General features: G+C 35.9%; 1 long non-coding RNA gene across 1 annotated transcript; it reads left to right on the forward strand.

Moving 5' to 3' along the window:
• Positions 1-7,939: 7,939 nt before the first annotated feature.
• On the forward strand, positions 7,940-12,524 carry LOC113724511 (uncharacterized). The gene is made up of 5 exons (XR_011839914.1): positions 7,940-8,195; positions 10,121-10,198; positions 10,290-10,378; positions 10,514-10,837; positions 11,719-12,524. It is a non-coding gene; the product is annotated as an uncharacterized lncRNA (long non-coding RNA).
• Positions 12,525-16,351: the final 3,827 nt, after the last annotated feature.

Here is a 16,351-nt window from a genome sequence, read left to right on the forward strand (position 1 = left end):
CCATATGGTTTCACAAAAAGACAAATGGTCCCCTATGTTTTAAAAATATCCACATAAGCCCCTTGTGGACAGCTATCCTCACTTAAAATACGAGGATATTGTGGACAGCTTACAATCTTTCTTGTTGTTCTTGGTGTTATAGCGAGAGAGACCATGTTTTCTTTCAAAATATCTCATCGTAGAGAAATTAGAGGTCAAGACTCCGATCAAGGAAGATAATTTCCAAAGTTTGAACCTAGGAAATCTCACAACAAACATCAGCATAGAGTTTCTCAGAATCTCACAAGAAATGAAGATTGTGTTAGTTCTCTAAAGTTATACATTAGGAAATTTTGTTTTAAGGATTCTAGGGTTTTATGATTTAGGTCTAGAGTTATACATCAAGAAAATTTTATTTTAAGGATTCAAGGGTTTTGTGGTTTAGATCTACTCATGTATTGATGAAAATCGTATGTGTTGTTGGTGAAAATTTTGGGATTTTGGCGTGCTTGTAAGCTTGTGGGGAAATTACGTTGGTTGTGTTTATCTCAATTCATATCTTTTGATGATTACAAAACAATTGGATGTTTCTAATACTTTTTGTAAAGATCCTTTTCAGAAATAAACCAAACAGGTATGTGGAGTTAAAGCAGAAAAAGAACATCAGAAAGGAATGAAGTATGCTGAGGATGATGTCGGACGCACAAAAGGAAAGTATCGGACGTCCGACATTCTTTGAGCATCTTCGGACGAGTAAAGAACTCAGACTCGGATGTCCGAAGAAGACAAGCCAGGAGTTACTCTATTACTAATTAGGTTCGGACGCTCAACACCTGTGTATCGGACGTCCGACAAACGTTGCTGATCTTCGGACACAACACTCTGGATGCATCGGCCGTCCGAAGGAATTGAAGAAGAAAGTCCAAGTATTCATCCTACCCTCGGACGCATGATCGGACGTCCTAAGGGACTCGAGAAAACTTCCAGAACTCATTTATATCGTTCGGACGCATAAAAACCAAGCATCGGACGTCCGACAGCACCAACGGCTAGTTGACTCTTCAGCTGCCTTCTACCCGCTGACAGCATTAATTGAGGAATTCTCTGGTCTCCTATAAAAGGAACAAAGTCAACCACCTCAAAAGAACTCGGTACATCAAGCCTACATCAGATTGTGAGTGATTCAAGTGATAGAATACTCAAAAGAAACATTTGTATTCCTTGCATGTGCAATCATCGTGCAGTTGTTTTTCAAGTGTGACATAGCTTCTTCAATAGTGTAGCACAGTGAGGGTTTGCGAGTGTTTGTAAAACTTCCTTGCTTGACCAAGTGTGATTTGGGGCAAGAAGGAAGTGATCCCTTCCTTGTACACATAAGATTGGTTGCAAGTCTATTCAACTTGAAGTAACTTGGTATATAATAGTGGTGTTCAAACCTCAGTTGTGTTTGAAGCTTGGTTTGGTTCTTTACTCTTATTTACTGCTTTTCTATATAAACTGTTCTTCTCTCCATCTCACTAATACCTGTGCTATTGTATTATCTTGTTCATTGGGAGGCATTTGGGAAAAAGAAAGGCTGTCTGTTCAAAAAGGTAGAATATTTATTAGCAGGTTTTTGAAAGCCTAATTCACCCCCCTCTTAGGTTGTCCTCAATCCTTACAGGTTGCTAAGAATTTTGCCTACATAAATAAACTTAGCTCCTATGAATGTTTTATGGAAAAATTGTAACACAATTTCATGTGGTCCATACCAATTTAGAATATAATTATGTAGGCCACACTGCTGTAATAGGGAATAGATAATTATATTTGTCTGTTTTTACAAATTTCAATGTGTTTGATTATATGACTATTATTTTTAAGTTGATGGCTTGTGTGCTTAGCTAGTTATAGATAATGTAATTATTTATGTAATTCAGGTGAAAGACAATTTCAAACTTTGAAAAGTTAAAATTTACAGGCAATATGGTAGGCGTTTCATAGAGAAACCTAGGCGTGAGGATATTTATTTAAGGATCATGACCCTTATATTTTATCACCATTTGAGTTGCTAAGAATGTATTACACCATTGAGAAAGTGCCATATCTAAAATTATGGTTTCCGTATCAAATCATGATATGCATAGCCAAGAGACAGCAGACTTGAAGAAGTGAAGAAATAAAGAAGAAATTAGACAAACCTTCAATTAGAAGGGATCAAACTATTATGAAAAGGACAAAGATAATTTGCAAAAGAGTCAGTGGGGCAACTAATTTGCAAGGAAGCAACAAATACAAGAGTTGAACTTAACTAAGATACTACATTAGTCAACAAGGCAAATACAGTTTGAGGCTTCTCAGGGGCAAAGCACTGTTACAGGAAATAACTCCAATAAAAGCCTAGCAAACTTTGTTAGAGTTCAACTCCCAATCCCTCAAGTGTTGAAAATGAAGGATAAGGCCAAGGTGGTGATCCTAAGTGGCTAAAATAAGGTTCAGAATTTCTTAGGGATGAAAACATATTTGCACACTGCAAGACAAAGACGTAGCAGTAACCCGAAGAGCAATACCAACCTGAGAGAATCTATGAGCAGTAGCTTAGATAGCAACACCAAACTGAATAGCCCCATAAACAGCAGCCTATATTAGCACCTAGAGTAGCCAAAGTAGCCTACAACAGAAATAGAGAGACATATATAGGAAGAAAATGATGAAACAATCAGCCTGAAGAATGGAATGAGCCAGTAGTAGAAAGGGAAGATCTTCTTGATGATCATACAGCTTCTGGAAATGGTAATGGGCCTATTCATGGCCACTTCAATGCTGAAATAGAGTTCCAAAAAACTAGTTTCCAGTTAAAGGTAGAGAAAAATTCACTAATTTCAGAAAATTCAAAGAGGCACTTGTTGAGTGGAATATTAAACAAGGGTATGAGGTATTGCATGACAACAATGGCAGTTGGAGGATGAGTTTAGGGAACTACCACATTCCAAATAAAGACACTGAAAGGTAGCCACCATTGTGGAAGGGACTACTCCAACAGGCATGTAACTTCCTCTTACTTAAGCAAGAAATTCCAAGACAAGATGAGAGATGACCCTAATTGCAGCATAAGTAGGAGTGTGAACGATGCTAGAAGAGCCTTTTAAATAAGTAACAAGCAAGCATATAGAGCTAAAAGAAAGGCTAAAGATGACTTTTGGGGTAATGATGCTTAACAATATGAGAACTTGTAGGATTGTATAGCTATAGTAAAGTCAACAAATCCTGACAGCTACATAACTTTGCAAATTAAAAGGAGGACACTTGAGCAGAGAGCCATGCTCGAGAGGATATACTATGCTTTGGGTATACTGAAGAAGGTGTCGATGGTTGTTTTTAGAAAGTCCATTTGGGAGTCAGCTCTTCATTGTAATGGGAAGAGATGGAAATGAGAATATATTTCCAATTGCAGTTGCTAAGGTTGAGGCTGAAACATATGATAATTGAACTGGTACTTAAAGGATGATATGTCACTTTGGGAAGGGAAATCAAGTTCCTTACACATTCGTTTCTAATAGATAAAAAAGCTTGGTGCATTTCTATTGAAGAGTTATTTCAAAGGGCAGAGCATAGGTTTTGCCTAATACATTTGTTTGACAACTTCAAGTTAAGGTACAAGAAACATGATCTCAGGCAACAGTTCTGGGCAATTGCGTCATCCACCAATGTGTGGGATTTCAAGAGGGCAATGGAGAATCTGGAAAGAGCTAATCCTAAGGATAGAATGAAGTTAATTGCAGCTACTTAGCTGAAGAGGATACCAAGCAAACAATGGTCTAGAACATATTATAACACATCTGCTAGGGGTAACATTTTTATTAACAACTTGAATGAATTTTTCAACAACTACATTCTAAAAGCAAGACATGAGCCAATAATTACTTTGCTTGAGTTCTTTAGAAGAAAAATGATGACAAGGATAATTGTGAAGAGTAATAGAATAGAGAAGTATGAGGGCCAGTTGTGTCCTAGCATTGTTGAAAGAATTGAGAAGTATAAGATTCAAGTTAGACATTGTGTTTGCATAATTGACGGAGCTCACTCTTACAAGGTAGATGGTTATAACAAAACTAAAGTGGTTGATCTTTCAACAAGACTTGTACATGTAAAGAATTTCAATAGATAGGGTCCCATGTGTTCATGCTATTGCTGTACTCTAAAAGGCAAGATTAAAAGTAGAAGAATATGTTGACAGCTAGTACATCAAATAGGCTTACTTGAGAACATAGAATTTCAACATTGGCACAATTCCTTCCAAGGAGTTATGAATTGATAGTGGAATGCAAAAGTTGATGCCTTTGATTGTCAAGAAACAGCTTGGTAGACCTAAAAAACTTAGGTGCAGAGGTGCTAAAGAGTCTAGAGATCCCCAAAAAGCCTCGAGAAAAGGCTTGACTATTTTTTGCAGAAGATGCCTTAAATCAGGGCATAACAAAAGGACATGCAAGAATCCACCTCATCCCAAGTCCAAACAATATAAGATCAAATGCACTTAATAGTTTTTTTAACTTACATTTTCCTTCAGTTCTAACTTTAACTAGATTTGTTGCCCTTATTTATGTGTGTATACACAATAGGATAAGAGCCAAATAGGAACAACCTTTATAACAAGTGCAACAAGACACCAAGCAGTAGCATCCACTACTTCTTCTCATGTTCTAAGCACAAAAGTTCATTCTTCTACTTAGCCCAACCGTGATGTTCGAACAAGTTGCAGCAATCATCAACCTACTACCACCATTGCTCGAAAGTGAAAGAGATCCAAAAAAAAATTGATCATGAATTAGACTTATTTAAGAGTTTCATTTGTTTTGTTTTAGACTAATTGTCAACAGAGTATTGACCACTTTTGTATTTCGAATTAGTCCATTTGATTATCTTAGACATGTTGTTGAGTGGTTGAAAAACCCGTCAACAGCAATCTTAGTTTCTATCCTTTGGATCAGTCGAATTTGTGTTCTTCATGAATATGTTATCTAATTTGTATATGTTACTATCTTTATGACAATATGAAAGACAGCTTATTTTCTATTCCTTTTATAAAGACATTTTGTGCTTCAATATACATTTATTAGTTCTTTTGTACACATAAACCCAATGACTTTCTAGAATTGCAATTGTTTGCGTTCTTCGTTTCAATAAAACTAGGAGAAGAACACCATGCTTCGCATGGTGTAATTTTCAGACTTGCCCAAAAATATTCTATTATTCAAAGTGGGATATTAAATATAAAGAGTTACATAAAGGTGCACTAAAATCTTTGTGATTATTTTTTATAATTTTATTAAGTAATGAAGAGAAGCCAAAATTTCAACCTGATTGCTAAATGACAATCATTTTTCTTTTGCTGACTAATTGGATAGTAATGGTAATGTCATTAGTTTGAAAATAATATATCGCTGTGTAATGTTGCCTTATATTTTTTATATACACCAGAACCTGTGACTTTCTAGTCCAAAAAAAAAAAGAGCACAATATAGTATTGCATCAAGGCTTGGCCTTATTTATTATTAGAATCTGATACTACCAATCCACTGTTTTCGTAATTGCATCAAACTAACCCAAAGACCACAAAGAAAGACCAATTACTTTGTAATACAATAACCAAAATGGCTTGATTATTTTGTAACTTCAAGAAATCTGAGGAAAAGAAACTGTGCTTACATATCAACCTTAGTAAGATAAACTGCATTTGACTAAAAACGAAGGAAGATTACTAATGCAGGGTGTATCCTCTGAATACATCAATAACATAGGGGATGGTCAACCACTTAACACATACAAAAAAGGAAAAAAGGAAGTTACACAGGCCTTGATGCAATTCTACCATTTATCATTTGATGCATGTCAATAGCTAGAATCCCATAAAAGGAAAGACAAGTGCATGAGATAATGTAAAGTCTTCATTTATGAAACTTAAGACCAGTAGACTATAGTTTAGAGGTTTTCATTGCATATCAAACCTGTTCCAGCTCAAAAAGGGAAAAATATTAAGAAAAAAGAAATTGATAGTGTAGTATTGCATCACAGCTTTTCCTTATTATTAAAATCTTCAAACTAACCCAAAGACCAAAAAACGCATTACTTTGTAGTATAATAATCATAAAGGTTTTCATTAGCCTGTAACTTCAAGAAATTCAATGAAAAGAAACTGTGCTTACATATCAACCTTAGTGGGATAAATTGCATTTGACCAAAAAAAGCGGAGGATTATTAATATAGGTCATAATTGTATCGTCTCAATACATCAGTATCAAAAGGGATGGTCAAACTCTTGGCACAAAATAACTCTGCAAGTTACACAAGATTTTAAACCAAACAAAAATATCATGATAACACCATCCACGTGAGATATAATGCATCAAGAGTTGATATACATTTACAGCAGGTAATACAGAGATCATATAGCTACTGTTAGTGCAAAATCTAGTATCCTGCATCATACTCTTCCAGGCTTTGAACTTGATGATGCTTCAAGGGTGGCCGATTCTGCTTCCTACATAAATAAACACATAGTTTTGTTAATAAAATGGCAAAAACATTCTTGAGTGGTATTGCAAAAAGTCACTTCATACGGTTAAATATTAGCAACACTTACCATACTCTCAAAAAATATATCATAGATTTTTTTCTTTTATCATTGCCCCTTCCATTTTAGTCTAACATTTTTCAGTTACAGGAACATCAACTCAGTGTCTATCTATGCACCTATTTGCCAGACAAGCTTTTTCCATATAATCATCCCTAAAGGCAAAAGTATGGGGCAAAGGTTTTTGTACATTTCATAGGTCGGGGCATACTGTACCAGTGTAGCCAAAGAATAAATGAACAATCTTCAATTATGCAATATAAAACATGCAATAACTACAAATGAACAATTTTTCATTACATTATTATATACAAAATATAGACACTGTTGTAAAAAAAAAATTCCATTCACAGAGATGGTTATATTAAAATGAAAGGCGAAAGAAAAAAGGTAGTGATACATGAAGTGGAGACAGAGCAACTAAAAAATGATATGACGTAATTGTCCACGAAATCACGTCTAATTGATGTGACGTAATTGTCCATCCACTTAATTATACTATAATTGTCCACCAGAGCAAACTATAAACATCATAAGCAACTCAAAAATAAAAATAGGATATGACATAATTTTCTTTTATGCTGCATGTTGGCCAATATTTACAGCCTTAAAACCATAGTGCAAAACATTTTATCCGGAATTCCTCAAATTTAAACAAGATCGGTATCTAATTATTTTGTTTATTAGTAAAAAGAAAATATATAATATCATACTTTACAGTTCCAAAAAAATTGATGCAAGGTAGACCACCAAGCTGCCAAGTAGTCTGAAGTTTCCTTATGAAACAAATAGCCAATATTGAATAGTAAAACAACAAGTCAAAACACAACTATACAAGCAAATGCCATAATGAGACTTTAAGAGAAATGAGAACAGGCTTGCATAAGAAATTTATGAAGAACTAAGAATTATCAAGTTGATGGAATTTTGAACAAAGTCAAATAATGAAATCCGTGAAATCCTTGCTATTAATACATTTTAAGGAATCCAATTAGAGACTCATAATATTATATCTATTAACTTAGCATGGTCTAGACCATATAAGATATAACAAATATTTTCTATCTTGCTAATGTTAATCGTTTGCTAAAACTTGTATTTAAAACTCAAAGATCCAGAACAACCATGGGTTTGTTTGGAAAGCAGAATTAGTTGGTTATTTCACTATTTAGGAAATTACCATTTGGACTGTATAAGATAAAAGTGGGGTTATTTCCTGTGCATTTAACCGACATTGGATTCCTATACGTGCCGTAGCCTTTTGCACTAAAGTCATACAACACTTCAAATAGCTGACGTGGCAACTCAACTTTTCAAAGGCATGCAAAAGTAACCGTTGGTTGAGGGGTAAAGCCATTTACTCCTCAATAGAGCACGACAGGCTTCACGTGCTCTCTGTGCTTTTTCCAATCGCTATTTTCATCTAGCTCGCACCGGCAAAGACAGCTGCAATCTAAACCAGTGTGCAATCAGATCTGGCAAACAACTATTTTAGCTGCGATTTGAATCTCCAGCCCGCATTCGTCCAGCTGCGGTTTAGACATCCAATACTCCAGCGGAAGTGCACTTCGAGAACACCCCTCTTTCTCCATATCTACAGCGACAGGTATGTATTTTCTCGATTTACCATCAGCTACAATTTATATTCCTCCTCCTTCGTTGATCTCTCTTTCTAGTTCTCCACAGATTTTGAGTCTTTTTGTCATCGTTGGAACGCTTGATTTTGTGTTGGGTATGTGTGAAGAGTAGAGTTTTTTTTTAGCTAGATTAATTTTTCAGTTTTAATTGAACACGAATATGAATGGAATGGTGGAATAAAGCTGCTCTGGCATTCCAAATTGGGAGGGAATGAGAATTAAAACAGTCTTTCTGATTGTGGATTGCCACCCGATTAACTTTTTAGCTGGTGTTGTGCAGACTCCACCTTCCAATTAAGCAAAAGTTGAAATGTTGCTTAAACATTTCAAGGCCATGCAATGAACAAATTAATTCTTTAGTTTCTCTATTTTAGACAGATCAAGGGCGGTATTTACATTTAATACCCATCATGAGCTTTCATTTCTGGTTAATTTGATCGATCCTCTGTTTTGTCTATTTCTTGAGTATTTGTTAGGCTTCTTACTTATACTGTCAAAAGGCGCTACCAATGAAAGAACTTGTCAATTTTCACACGATGAAGGTGCAAACTGTTTAAGTAGAGCAATGGAAGCAATTCTTGCTTTTTTCAACACTAAATTATGAGTTTTGGTGTTGGTTGGAAAAGTGGATTCATAAGGTTAAATGTAATAATAGAGGAGATGATGGTTTTATGTTGATTTTGGTAAGAGGAAGGGAATGGGTAATCGGAAGTGGATGAGAAGAAGGGAGAGCGGAAACAGGGGCCTGCCAAAGCTGCTTCTGATTTCGAGATGGTGTGTTAAAAAAAAATTGGATTAGCTATGCAAGTAGGGAATTTATATAGTAGTAATAAAATGCAAGTAGGGAATTTATTCCTCTTTGTGCCTATTTCGTGATTATGGATGGAAAAATTTAAATTGGAGATGGGAAAATTTGTCGTAATTTATTAGGAGGATAAGGATGTTAGAAGTGTATTTTGCTTTGAAATATTTCACTTTGAAGCAGGATATAAATTATTTTGTTCTTCATCACCCCTGAAAAGAAAAAGAAATGAAGTACAATATATTCTTGGACATAAATTAATGCTAGACATAAATTGCATGTTTAACTTTTACTTGTATGGAATTTGGAAAAATTAGATTCATTATATTTTTGGTACTTGGTAATACTAATGATTAATTCACCAGAAATCATGAAGAAAAAATTGACGACCATATTTACCTTATTACTTTCTACTTTCACCATAAAATTGTTGTGCAGAAAAGGATCTATTTACCTTTCTATCTTTTAATAGAATCTTGATAGCAAGTAGATCTTCTAATGGAAATTATTGAACCAAAACATTTAAGTGGTTCACAGCAATTTCACTAGATAATGAAAAATGATGCCTTGCCTAAAATCGAGATAGTAATGATGATGGTGATATGGCTAGTTTCACCAGCCTTAGTCTTGTAGTATCATGGTTGGAACTATAAAGAAACTGCCATGCAAAAAGCCAGATTATATATGTCATGCAGCTCATGTGGAAGTATGTGAGATAGTATGCCCTTTTTGTCGGTTTCTTGTACGGAGTAAAGGTAGTCTTTTGTTTATGAATGGATCTCCCATATAATACAATAATCACAGATATTTAGCTGGACAACCATCTCTGAGAAAGTGCTTACAATAGCCTGCACAGTTCATGAATATGTACTTGCATTAACTTTGAATGCCTGTTTTAAGTCTAATTTTTGATCTTTGGACTTGAAAACCTTTATTATTTGTTCAAAGTAATTTCCACAATGGTCAGATGCAAGATTTATTTTTTTTCACATTGGAATTTATGGCTAACATGCTAGGATTGTTTTGATGCAAACAATTAGGTGCTGTTTAGGTGCATATTTTTTCTGATGACTAAATAATTTTACTGAGCAGCTGCTGCCATTACTTGTTCTGAGGCTATTCTCCCTTCGGTTATGACCGCTGAGAAGAGGAAGAAGCTTTCTTGCAATTGTATGTCCTTCTTCCATGTGTATCTGTATTACTTAAGCAATTTTTGCAGCATATTAATTGAATCTTACAGCTTATTGTTCGAATTTTGAAGCCTAACCTGTTAGCTGTACGTTCGATTGCTCCTCCCGTTCGTCAACTGCCTCCAACAACTATATCGACTGCCTTTCCATCTACGTTGAGGCAAGTGAATTCGTTGACTTCCTTCTGCACCTGTTTTTGCTTTCTCTATTAATTGTCCATTTCTTTTTTCAAAGCACTGCGAACAGTTTTTGTATTCTCCGGCAAGCGCTAACTGTTTTTTTCCATCAAACATAGCAAATGGCTTCTAGGATTCAATGGACCGATGCAATGGACGAAGCTTTCCTCACAGCCTATGTTAGCTTTAGGAAAAATAACTAGTGGGACAACAAGAAGTCGCTAGAGACAAACTACGACATGTTGGCAGGCCATTTGGCAAGTAATGGCATAATGACAGTCATTGGCTAGCAATTGCAGACCAGATTCTACCACATCAAGAAGAAATGGGACTTGTTCTGTAATCTATGGGGGATGTCATCAAAATCAGAGACCGGGGTTGGGTGGAGTGAGAACAGCTATTGTTTCACTGCTGATGATGAACATTGAGCCAACTTGGTGCAGGTATGGATTTGTCGCTACCCTTACTTCTGTTAATTGGTTTTCGGCAGCCACAGTTTGGATTTGTGCAGACTCTGAAGTGCCTTTTAATACTGCATTTTATATATGCCTTTTAAAACTTCTAATGAAAAACTTGTATTGAACCCTTTTTTTCTTTTCATTGTTCTTATTGAGTGCAGTAGCTTGTGTGGGATGCTTACATTTAAACTTGTATCTACCCAAAGATAAAGTTAGCTTGCACTTGTCTCACTAGAAAATTCAGCATTGCTCTTTGTTTCTTGACCTAATTTTCATGTCCACTTTGTGGTTCACGTTACATAGGGGTATGGGCCAGTTTTTCACATTATGCCTCTAGGTTGTAAACTTTAGGATTATTTGTTTTGCCGTGGATGTACTTAAAACCCTTTTGCATGCTGTTTTGTGCAAAATATTACTTGGATTCAAATTGAGAAATATTTAGGCTGATTCAAGTGCAAATAACGTATTTAAAGTTTTGCAACGTATTTCTTCTCCTTCTTATCCCTCTAAACAAGTGGAAAAATCTAGGAGGTTCTAGAAAGGTTGCTGTAGCTAGGACACTTTTTGACATTTGGTCCCAAAATAACTGCTACCTTACTTTAGTATTGTTTCTAGCTCCTGCCGAGCTTCGTTCCTTCTCCAATATTTGTCTAGATAACTGCTTATGATCTATGGCCTTCTATATTTCCCAAATTCTGGCTCATTACTTTTTCTATCAGTGAAAAATATTGGTAAAGAAATTTCTGTTCCAAGACTCGTACTAACTGAAATGCATCTCTACTGCCTCTAATATCTTCTATTTCAGTAGTTAAATAGTAGTCAGAGCCTCTTTACTTGATGCTGACTTCAGATTTGCATTTCATTAGACTAATGCCTCGTACGCTGAATTCCAAAAAGAGAATTCATGCTACTGGTACGATCGGTTGACACCAATACTACTTGGAAGACACGTCACAGACAGCCGTGCCCAGTCTGCAAGCGAGGTAGTTCCATCGGAACTGCCTCGCCGTGAAAAGGCCAACGCTTCTGCTAAAAGTCGGAAGGGAAAAGGTAAAGCCTCTAGCTCGAAGGCTCCTACTCCAGCGAACATCCCTGTCCAAGAGGATGACGATGATGTGTACTATGTTCCCCCAGTTCTTGGGACAGTTGGAGGAAAACGGTCAGCCTCAAGTCTAGGAACCAGCGGTGAACCGGAGGGGACTAGAGGTTCAAAATTGACACGGTCATTTACTAGTTTTGAGGATACTATAAGCAAGATTGGAAATTACTCCGATTTCGTAATTGAGGACAGACAGAGTAGGATGGAGTTCGAGTCCCTCTACAGTGTAATGCAGTGCCAGGATGTGATTAGCACAATGGAGATTCCGCAAGATTGGAGAATACATGCTAACTGTCATTATGCCAATAGTGACAGAGAGGGTGAAAGGATTATTTTCCTTAGGGCTTCTGCAGCAGACCGCTACGACTACATCCTTAAGTTGATGAAGGAGAAAGGCATGGCTTAAGAACACATTATGTGGCATGCCAATGTTGAATTTTTCTACTTGAAAGTACATTGTGGATGATTGTACTTCTAGAAAGTGATAGACCATGGATTAAATGTAATCTGTTTTTTATTCTTGTTAATTTGTATCCAACATTTATGTACGATATGTTTCTTCGGGATTGTGCATTCACACTTCCATGTCCTTGTTGCTTTTTTTATTAACTTGTCATGAAGCATGAATTAAGTTCATTAGACAATTTTGGACATATAATCCATGACTATGCAGCAAAGTTTACATCACTTTTGCTTGTCGTGCTCTGGATTGTTGAAGATACATCTATTCGAATAGGATTCTCTGGACATGGTGGAGCTTTGATACTGGGTAAAGCTGGGTAAAGCTTTGATAGCTCTAACTGCTATTTATGTTAAGCAGGTAAGGGTTCAATGCTATTTTGGTTTTGCTTTCTGTGAATTATAGTACAATTCATGAAAAATGACTATAATGTTAAACATAGGTGGAGGCATGTTGCTGTGTGGTTCTTATTTTGTGCAAATAGTTGTGTCTTTCAATCTTTAGTCCTAATTTCTGGAATGTTATATCACTTTGGGCTTCTCAGGAAACAAGTGAGGCTGTTCATGAAAAATATTTGAGCATTAGCTTCTTTTGGAGCTGCTTCAAATGGTTCTTCAGTGGTATTGGGGAAACAAGTGGATTTGACAATTTCCGTAGCCTTGGGTTGACATTATTTAAGAACACGTAAGCTTCTCTTCTGGGGATTTACCAATGCTAGGTGCAGTTGATTTCAAGTCCACACTGCAATTTTTAGACCAGCAAGTGAATTTGATTTTGAGTCTCTGCCTCTCTGTTATAAGTCCTGAGAAAGGTGGGAAATACTTGAAATAGTTTACTGTATCCACGTCTAATTTCTTATTCTCATTGTTTCTCCTGACGTTGAATTCATAAGATGGTGCAAGTCCATTGTAGATGTGGCACATGTTGTAGAATAGCTAGTTGCCAAGCTAGAAAATGCCTGACTGAGTTGATGCATAGCTATACAAGTGACTAGTTGCTTTGAATAACTCTTTACCACTAGCAGGCTGGTACTAGTTGTCATAATTGTATCGAGATATCTTGGATTCCTACATAGCTTTATGTCTAATCAGATGATATTGAAATCAGCATCAATTTTTCTCTTTTCAATGGTAGAGAGAAGAAAAAGTGAAAGAAAGAGGATGTTGTGGTTCATCCACTTTTGTCTTATTCAACATGGCATGGTTGATGTTACTATTATCCTTTACATCAAGAGCCCTTTTCTAGGGCCAGTTGCAAGTGTGAATTTAGGATCACCAGTGCAGATTCCTTGTAGCACATATTACTGATGCTTGTGTCTTGCTCTTGTCGTGTAGGTTTTATTTTGCCTTTAGTCCTATCTATGTAGGATGTGGTATGATCTGCCCTCATATTGTCAGTTGCTCTGTTCAACCTTAGGCTATTATCTCATGGGGTTTTCTTTGGCCCCTCATTTCTCAGCGTGCTGGTGATTGGTACCCAGCAAATCTTGGCACCAAATGACTTTAGAGGTCTTTACGGCTATAAGGTAACTCAAGACATTTTTCTTTAAGGATGTGATTAGGCAGAGCAAAACTAGTAAAAGCAGTTTTAACTATTGTGTTGTTTTGATGTTTGGTATTGGTGATAATAGGGAAGGCAACGTGGAGGACATTTGAATGACTGAATGCGACGATGATGAGGTCATGATTGGAGATGGAAAACGGCTTTTTAAATTTTAAAAAAAAAATATTTTATTGCTTTTAAAAGTAGGCATGTCAGGATAGTCGTTGAATATTTTTGCTTACATATGCAAACTGGGCTCTTTCTCAAATTATCCCTAAGACAAAAGAGAGCGTAGAAAACCATAGTATCAAACCCCTCTAGTTATTTGATTTTAACACACAAACATTTGCTTTCTTCTTAGATGGAAAGCGTGCTATCCTCTTACAGATTGAAGTGACTTTGGATAAAATGTGGGAAAGTGGTCTTACTAGCACTAAAATTTATACAATAAAATGATTTTACGTTGCTTCCAATGTAAACACACTCCTTATACCCACAGGGAGGCTGTTCAAGTGTAAAAATATACTATAGCATGGCAATGTGTACTACCACCCTCACTACAAAACGATGAACAAATAATTTAGTTGTATGGGGCCAGGCTCCCTACCAAGCATGGTGGAGATAGGTTTTGTACGTAAGTGAGCCATGCTTTTGCTGGCCAATACAAGTTTGAAAAAGTAGAAATGTGAGCAATTGTACTACTTACAACACTTGCTATATTCAGGGACTTGTCATGTCTGCCAGTATGTACTAGCTATAAAGTGTACTACAGGGGCCATAAATTGCAGAAATGTATGTGCTAATCGGCATCCCAAGGCCTGTACACCAAATATATCGTACTACCATAAAGCAGGCATTGCGGTAGAGATACTTATGGTAGTACGATAACCATGCATCCAATGCAGATCAGCCAACCACCCCAATAAATATATATACCATAAGAAATTCACTCCAATCCTCTACACCTCAAAGAAAGAATGAAAACCAGAGACATAACACCAAGACGAATAGCCGGCCATTTCTCCTCCCAAAGTTATATTTCCCAGTTGATTGTGTACGTGGTAGCTGTGTGGGCAATGAGTGTGGCAAACCGTAAACTACGTGGTGTGCCAGGTAAAACGAGGTAAGTAGCAGCTTTCCTCACAGTAAATATTGCAATCTACATATTTGTTTTCTGTGGTTATTTAGTTCTTTTATGAAAACCGTTCATAGTCCCATTTAATGCATTATACGTGTATCGCATAAAAGTCAGTCATATTTTTATGTTCAAAGTGATATTTCATTTTGAGGTAAGGGTGAATTAAAGTGGAAGTTCGTAGTTAAAGTAATATTCATATTATAGTATTTCTTTTTGAGGTAGTACGAATCAAACTTTTACCAATGGTTGTCTTTTGCATGTTCAATCTAAAGTAGTACTAAATTCTAATAACTTTCATAAAAGAGAAAAAGGAAAAAAAAGTGATATTTTCATTTTGAGGTATTACGAATTAAAGTGATATTTTAATTTTGAGGTATTACGAATTAAAGTGATTTTTGCATGTTCAAAGTGATATTTCATTTAATTGTCCCGTGCACAATTTAATACAACCATAGCCTCTCCTTTAAAACAATTTTCAACGTACTTAAAATTAGTTAAAAGGTTATTTTGAGAACAAATTCTTGATAAATCAGTTTCTAAACTTAAGGAGAAAGAAAGAGCCTTCATGTGATTAGATTATTTGTGCAATTATATAGAACAATTACTGGCCCACTTTTTGAACTTGAATATTGTTTCAAATTTATTTGGAAGAATATCACATCAAATGTTAATCATACTTTATGTCCTTCTTAAACTCCAATTAATAATCTTACATGTAGAAAAATTTTTCCTAAGTGAGGTCGGTAGGAAAGAATTGTCATAGTAATGAATTATCATCCTTGTGATATAAAAGTCATATTGCTAATGTATCTTTAATTCCATAAAATTGCTCTCGTTTTCATAATTGGTGTGAAAGGATGATGAAGGCTCTGATGGGACACTTATGTAGAAATTGATACTTTAAGTTAAAGACATTTTATGTCTAGTATATACGTTTTACATATGTAAACAAACACGTATATAAACAAATTTATGAAATTAGATATACACACATGAACACACTTATGTAAAAATATATACAGATATATACTCAATTATCATAGTCTGGAACAACCGTCGTGGTGCTAGGGGACGCAATTCGAATTGCATGAGGCAAGATGAGGAAGATGAGGCCTTACTTCTTATGAGTGCCTCGTTAATGTTAATGCATCCGTCTCTTGCACACGTAACCAAAAATCAACCACTTCCGCAACATGATGGCTCATTCACCGATAGACAGTGGGTGGAGCGATTACTCTACGATCATCATAGACGATCAAT

This window comes from Coffea arabica, chromosome 2c, assembly GCF_036785885.1.
Source record: "Coffea arabica cultivar ET-39 chromosome 2c, Coffea Arabica ET-39 HiFi, whole genome shotgun sequence".
NCBI lineage: Eukaryota > Viridiplantae > Streptophyta > Magnoliopsida > Gentianales > Rubiaceae > Coffea > Coffea arabica.